Genomic DNA, 7,586 nt, shown 5'->3' on the forward strand with positions numbered 1-7,586 from the left:
AAGTTAATTACAGTTAGATAATATGATTAGACAATTGATCATTATGATCTAGTAGGGGACTGAATGATCATAATTTTAAAAGAGGTGGTTATAGTTATAGTTTAGCCTTTACCTTTTATTGATGCAAATCTAACTGTCATTGTTTGAAATTTGTAAGCATAATGAATTTAATCAGATCTCAGTAGACTAATGCTTCAAAAGGATGTGTTAGATTAGCTCAACAATTAAGGGAATTAATGACTTTTGCAGTAATTGTACTTGAAAAATTGTAATTAAAAGACTAAATGATCTTAAAACGCCAGATATTTAGCGAAAGTTCTCATTATATATCGACTTTAAAAGTATTTTTATTATAATTAAAATAATATTATTTTATTTCAAAAAATTTGAAGGGTGTAAAATCTGTTGATATTTTTCTTTTATTCCTTATGAATGTTTTGTCTTTTTTAGTGGAGTTTTTGGTTCTTACCCTTTATGGATTTTGCTCTTTTTTTTTATGGAAGTATCTACGGGACACAGCTCTGAAGTTCTATCAGCAAAAAATTATTTCTAATATTCTCTCTATCAAACTCATTCAAAGACCAAAAAGTCAATTTTTGATTTAAAATAACTTTTGAGTGGAGCGGACAGATCGCTGAGTTGTACATTCAAAGAGCTCCGTCAACACGATTAAAAAAGTAGATATAATTGATGTTCTAGTATTGTATCTCTTGAATGTATTAATTTATTTAATATTTAATCAAGTTGTACTTTTATGTTTCTATTCACGAAATTTTTATTATTCTAAAAAAATAGAGATACCTTCATAAAGGCTAATCCATTTTGTAAATTGAAACCTTTACGTCCAATTTTTTAAGTTTTACAATTATATCTATTAATTTTATTTTGAGTGAAGGTTCAATTTACCCCCTGTACTTGGCACGAAATATCAAATAAGTCCAACCTCATAAAAGTGGATCAAATCAACCCACAACTATGCAAAAACGGATCAAACACCCCCTTCCCCACTCTCACCCTAGAGAGTGAATACACTCTCTGATTTTAGGTGGTTTTGGATGGTTAAAAACTTAAATAATCCTTAATATTTATTTTATTTACAAAATTCACATTTAATTATTTTCAAAAACATATTATTTTTCTATAATTTAAAAAGTTTAAAAACTATACTAATTTTTAATTAAAAAGCAAGGACTTTTTGTGATTTTAACCCATTAAATCTTACCCTTTCACGGCCACCTGTCTCCCGCCGTCGTCGCTACTCCGCCGCCGCCGCTCCCACCGGCCACCTCAGTAAAGACGACAGACCCATCTTTTTTTCAACGGCAGACCCATTTGGGTCTGCCTTCTCCGACGAAGGAGAAGGCAGACCCAAATGGGTCTGCCATTTTTTTCAACGGCAGACCCATCTGGGTCTGCCTTCTCCGACGAAGGAAGGCAGACCCAGATGGGTCTGCCGTTGAAACAAACAAAACGGCAGACCCATCTGGGTCTGCATTCTCCGTCGTCGGAGAAGGCAGACCCAGATGGGTCTGCCGTTGAAAAAAATGGCAGACCCAATGGGTCTGCCATGGTAAAAAACGGCAGACCCAGATGGGTCTGCCGTGGAAACAAACGGCAGTGTTGGATCGGCAGTGGTGGGAACGATGATGATGATGCGATGCCGGCGAGGAAGGATGAGGTTTAGGTGAAGAAGAAGAAGAAATTAATTAGGTTAGATTAGGTTAATTGTTTAGTATTTTAAGTGTTTAATTAGGATTAATTTTGATTAATTATAATTTATTATAAGTGTAATTAGAATTAATTAGGGAAAAGAGTAGAAAAGACCCCTAATTTATAGTAATTAAATTTTAAATTAAATAGGATTAATTAGTATTTTAATTAAGATTAATTAGGGTTAATTTTTGAAATTTGGCTATTCCACTCTCTTTTTGGGTCAAAAGGGTGAAACCGATCCGGTTTTGTATAGTTGTGGGGTGAATTGATCCGGTTTTGCGAGGTTGGACTTATTTGATCCTTCGTGCCAAGTACAGGGGGTAAATTGAACCTTCACTCATTTTATTTTATTTACAATTATAATCAGTATTTACAATTTCATTTTTTACATTCAAATCTTCGTTTTCTTTATCAATTGCAACCAAACTCTTATATCAACCTTTTTAAAAATTAGACAAATATATTAAAATTAGTTGTAATTGATAAAAGACATAAAAGTTTGAGTTTGGAAAATAAAATTTAAATTTTTGCTCACAATTGTAAGAAACATTTAAAATTAGACATAATTAAAAAATTAAAAAAATTGATCGTAATTGATAAAAAATATGAAATATTGAATTTAAAAAGTAATTTTTAAAAATTGATACAATAAATATTTTTGTTAAATGTTTGAAATTTTAAATTTATTTGGACTAATTAAAAATAATACATATGTTGACTAACGTTTTTGATGTGCCACCATGCATCTTTTTAAACAGTTTGCAAGATTTGGTGAGTGGAAAATGTCTTCCTTTTTTATTGCAAGAAAGTGGAAATTCTACATCTTACATACAAAATAATAAAGTTTGATTTGATGTTTTCTGATACTATTTATCACAAATATATAATTTTTCTCATGATTAAGTTTGAATTATTATGATAATCTAACAAATAGTTCCGTACCACTATGATACATGCATATTAGTTTTAGAGAAAATTATGCCAAAGTCCTCGAGATATATTACAATTAACAGTTTAATACCGTTTGTTTCAAAAGTTTATATAATGGTCACTCAGTTTTAATTCTGTTAACTATTAGGTCCCTCTGTTAATTTCGACACTTATTTTCATACGATTTGGTACCCCACCTTTAATTATGTGAACGATTTGGTCCCTCACTTTTAATTTTATCAAACAATTTGGTCTCTCACTTTTAAACGATTTAGTACCCGAGTTTCAATCTGTTAAACGATTTAGTCCCTCAAATTACAGAAGGATCTCTCAGTTAATGGAATTGAAACTGAGGGACCATTAAATAGACTTTTAAAATAGGCCTACTGTCTTAAAAAAACCCCGACCTTTTAGCCCCTTTTCAATCATACCCTGACGTTGAAAATTTGTCAATTTTACCCTATTTTGCATTTTTGTGTTTCAATTGTACCCTGAAAAATTAAATTAACGTCTTTTGCGTTTGGAAATTTGTTTAAAACGTTCTCCATGTCTCGCATATATTAATTGTATATTTTTAAAATTTATTTAAATTTAGTTAAATTAATTAAGAATTTAAATTAGTGTTAATTTGATTATGGTTTTTAGTTAGTTTTTAAAAATAAAGGACTTATTTGTACTTTTTTGAATAAAAAAGAATTTAATTTCATGTTTAGACTTAATTAATTGAATGATTTCATCATTTAAGTTAAAAAATTAACAAAAATTAAAATATTGGGGTACAATTGAAAACGGAAAATTCAAAAGTGGGTAAAATTGACAAATTTTCAACGTTGGGGTAGAATTGAAAAAAAGTTTAAAGGTGAGGGGTTTTTGAGTGATTAGGCCTTTAAAATAAGGGATACCAAACTGTTAATTATGATATACCTCAGGAGCCTCTAAATAATTTGCTCTTAGTTTTATATATAAGTTAATTTTAGACTAAATTGCCTTTTAGATATGCACATTTACAATCTTTGATAATAATTATGTCTAATTTTTTAATTTTTATTATTATATTATAAATTGAAACGTTTATTATGTTTATGTTCAGTTTGCAATTGTAATTTAATTTTACTTATGTGACATTCCACATAATGTTTCAAATCTAAAACAATTAAAAAACGTGCAATCTGGTTGATAATAATGTGTCAATTTAGTAAAATTATATTCAAATTTGGAAATGAACATAAGTATATTACCATTACCGCCTGACAATTAGACATCCAACCTGTAATCGCAACGATCCAATTGCAAACCTTTTGATTTGAAATTTAATTATAAAAATTAAAAAAATTGAATCGTAACTGATAAAAAATATAAATATTTGAATTTAAAGAGTTATCTTTCTACCTTTCCCGCATAAACTGTATATCTCAGATTTTATGTATGGGCTATGAAACAAACAAAAAGATATAATATTCAATAATTTATTTGTTAATTAATTCTAAACTGCTCAATTAGATTTTATTATTTTTGTAGTAATTCGAGTTTGAAAATGAAATAATATCCAAATGCAACCGAACAAAGTAAAATGCCAACTTTGTCTAAAAAAAATTGGTGATTTGGAAGTTGCCTGATGTCCATTTATGTGAAGAAGAATTCTTGGAATGTTGTTCTTGTTATTTTCCTTTTAGTCAATACACCATTTTTGTGTATTTGCCATTTTTTAATTAATACTAATAACTTTTACCATTGTTCATTTAATATAATAGTAATATTTCTATAAGAGTACATTTTGTTGCCTGATTACTGATTAGATAGTTAATTAAATAAATATTAGACTTCTTAAAAGAAAGATTCACCGTGGGAGAAATGTTATGCATTGCACGACAAGGATTTCTTGATTTAAGGTGCCCTAGCATAAACTTTTATAAATTTACTAAGTCAAAAGGTAAAAAAAAACTAGTAGTTTTTATAAAAATATAAATTAGCTCTTTTATTTTTTTTAGGTACAAATAAGCCTTCTTTATTTTCAAATAGAAAAAATAACCCATTTCATTCAACATTATTAGAAAACACTAATTAATAGTTGTTCTCTCTCATAATCATATAAAAAAATTCAAATATAATTTTAATGTTTAAAATATTTACCGAAATTTTAAAAAGGTAAATGTCCAAAAAGTAAGTTAAAAGAGTTTATTTGTCCGATTTTAAAATAGTGAGAGTTTAATTGTTCAATTTTAAAAATATGAGGGCTTAATTGTGCTAAAAAAAAGGCTGCTATGTACTTTTAAAAAAAATTGAAGATTTTTTTATACCTTTTGCATTTACTAACTATTGGTTCTCGCAAATATACTAAAAAAATATTAATCATGGAATGGTTTGATGATGAGGGGAATTTTAAAATTGAAAAATAAAAGAAAACTTTGTTTTTTTTGAAATTTCAATCAATTAAAACTGTTCCCGTAAAATTTAAGACATGCATTTACATAAGAATTAGAAAAAAATCATGAAGAAAACATTAAAGGAAACTCTAAATAAAAATTAAAAAATTATTTAGAATGATAAAAATTGCAATTTTAGTAGTCTAAACAAGTAAATTTATTTGGAAAGAAGTGAAGATTGCAATATTAATGGTAAAAATTGTTCGTTGGTTCGTTGTTCATCAAACTAAATCTAAAATTATAAAATTTATATGCTTAAAGTTGGACAACATTATGACTATATCACAATATCGGATTTTTGATAACATTGTTTTATAAACTTTATTTTCACATCATAGAGTTTTTTTTGTGACAATTGAAGAGGGAAAACACGTGTGAGAAAATTTGAACTCAAGACTTATCGGTTTGCTCTTTGACGCTTATACCATTTGATTGTAATTTATTGGTCACATCATAGGGTTTGGCAATATATATACACACATTTTAGTATTACACTTGATTTGAATAAAATTATGTCCTCTTTATTGATATTTTCTGAACAAAAAATTATGTCTTCACAACCAAATACATTTGTACTCTCAAATCTCTATATATCACATGGGAGGGGAAAGAAATATTTGAAATTCTTTCATTTGTCATGAATCTTTATATAAGTTTTAACGAATTAATATTTTTTTGTGTGTATTCACTGACAAATATAAATGTATGTCATTTGTACCACACTATCTCATACAACAATTTTATATAAATTTTCTTTATTAAACATAAATGATTAAGCTCATATTTGCATAATTTCATTCAAACATAAATGATTAAGCTCGTGTATTATTCTATCATAGACCAATGATTGATCTTAACCTGTGAATAATTAATCACATTTGAATTTGCATATCAATTTAGATTACTTTGAATTCATTGCTCATCACATAAACTATTTTTTATACTTAGAGATACTACATTTAATTTGTTTTAATTAATACACTTGATATTAAAATTTAAAGAAACATGTCTCAAAATTACGAGACTCCATCAATTTACGTATAATATATTCATAAAAAAATTAATTATTTTTGAGATTTGATTATGATACAAAGAAGTAGTAAAATGAAAGGTATATTTTTTTTCATAACTATAAATTACATAGATAGGATAAAATTTACAAACTGATGAAAGTCATATTAACAAAATCTAACTATATGAACTTTCAAGATGCAAATCAATATAATTCGGTTCATTGACCAAAAAAGATGCAAATTAAATAAGCCAAAATCAAAAATACACATGAAACTATAGATTACAAGCAAAAATTAATCGAAAGAGCACAGTCTAAGCCGGAAGCCGCTAAACTAGCACTTTTTCAAGAGAGCGGGGTTAGATCTATAGAACTCGTCCGATTTCGACTTTGAACTCGCTTGCTCCCTACCTTCATCTTCAGCAAGTCACAATAAAGATAGAACAAACAAATATCATATCTACACCAAACTTCTTGGATCGTCATAGTTTGAATATAAAGTTCCAACAAACACTAAAAATCTTCGAAACGATCCAAAAATTCGACATGCAACAAGAGAAATCATCCTAAAAGACTAAATTCAATCAAAAAACACTCTAAAAGGAGAGGTTTATCGAATAAAGGAGGTAGAAAAGTAAAGAAATATAAAAATATAGGTGGAGGAGATGGTTTTCGAAAGCCGAAAATCACCTTGTCAAGTCCAAAGTTTTGATGAGAAATTTTTAGAGAGAAAGAAGAGATAATTTTTTAGAGGGAGATATAAGTTTGATTATCGAAAGGTATAATTTTATTAGCATTGATATTATGGAGCTTGTAAAATTATCAAATTGAAATTAATTATAAAATTTATACATAAAAATCTATTTTAAGATTGATATTACTTTTTTTGTCTATTTTGAATTCAATTTTGTATTGTCATTAGAATCAGCACATATGTTTATTTTATTACTACCTCCGTTCTTTTTTAATTGTCCATTTAGCCAATATTGCACATACCAAGATAGTGCTTCTTTTGTCTTAATTTATAAAGAAAAATACTAATATAACCCTATTAGTTAATAAATGCCTTTTAAATTAAAACATAGGGTCATTTATTAGGGATGGGTAAACTTGAAAGATAAATAGCTAATATCACATGAAATTACTAAATGGACAACTATTTGTAGACAAATAAAATTAGCTAAATGAACAACTAAAAAAGAACGGAGGGAGTATTTTTATTATCGAATATATCAAAAAAATTAATCACTAAATTATATTTTTAATTAGAGAGAGTATTGCATCAAATAATAATATCTTTAATTCAAAGGCTGCTAATGTCTCTTCAAAACTTAATGACTTTATTTTGTAGAATCTGCATTTACCACCACGCGCATACTACAGCTTATTCAACAACTGCCCCAGTCATTTAGCTTATCTTTCTCTCGCGTGGTAACACACACTAAAACTTCGCGTAGATTATATGTGATTAGTCTTTGTTGACTTGTTGACATTTTTCTCAAAATCCA

Source organism: Mercurialis annua, linkage group LG8, assembly GCF_937616625.2.
Source record: "Mercurialis annua linkage group LG8, ddMerAnnu1.2, whole genome shotgun sequence".
Classification (NCBI taxonomy): Eukaryota; Viridiplantae; Streptophyta; class Magnoliopsida; order Malpighiales; family Euphorbiaceae; genus Mercurialis; species Mercurialis annua.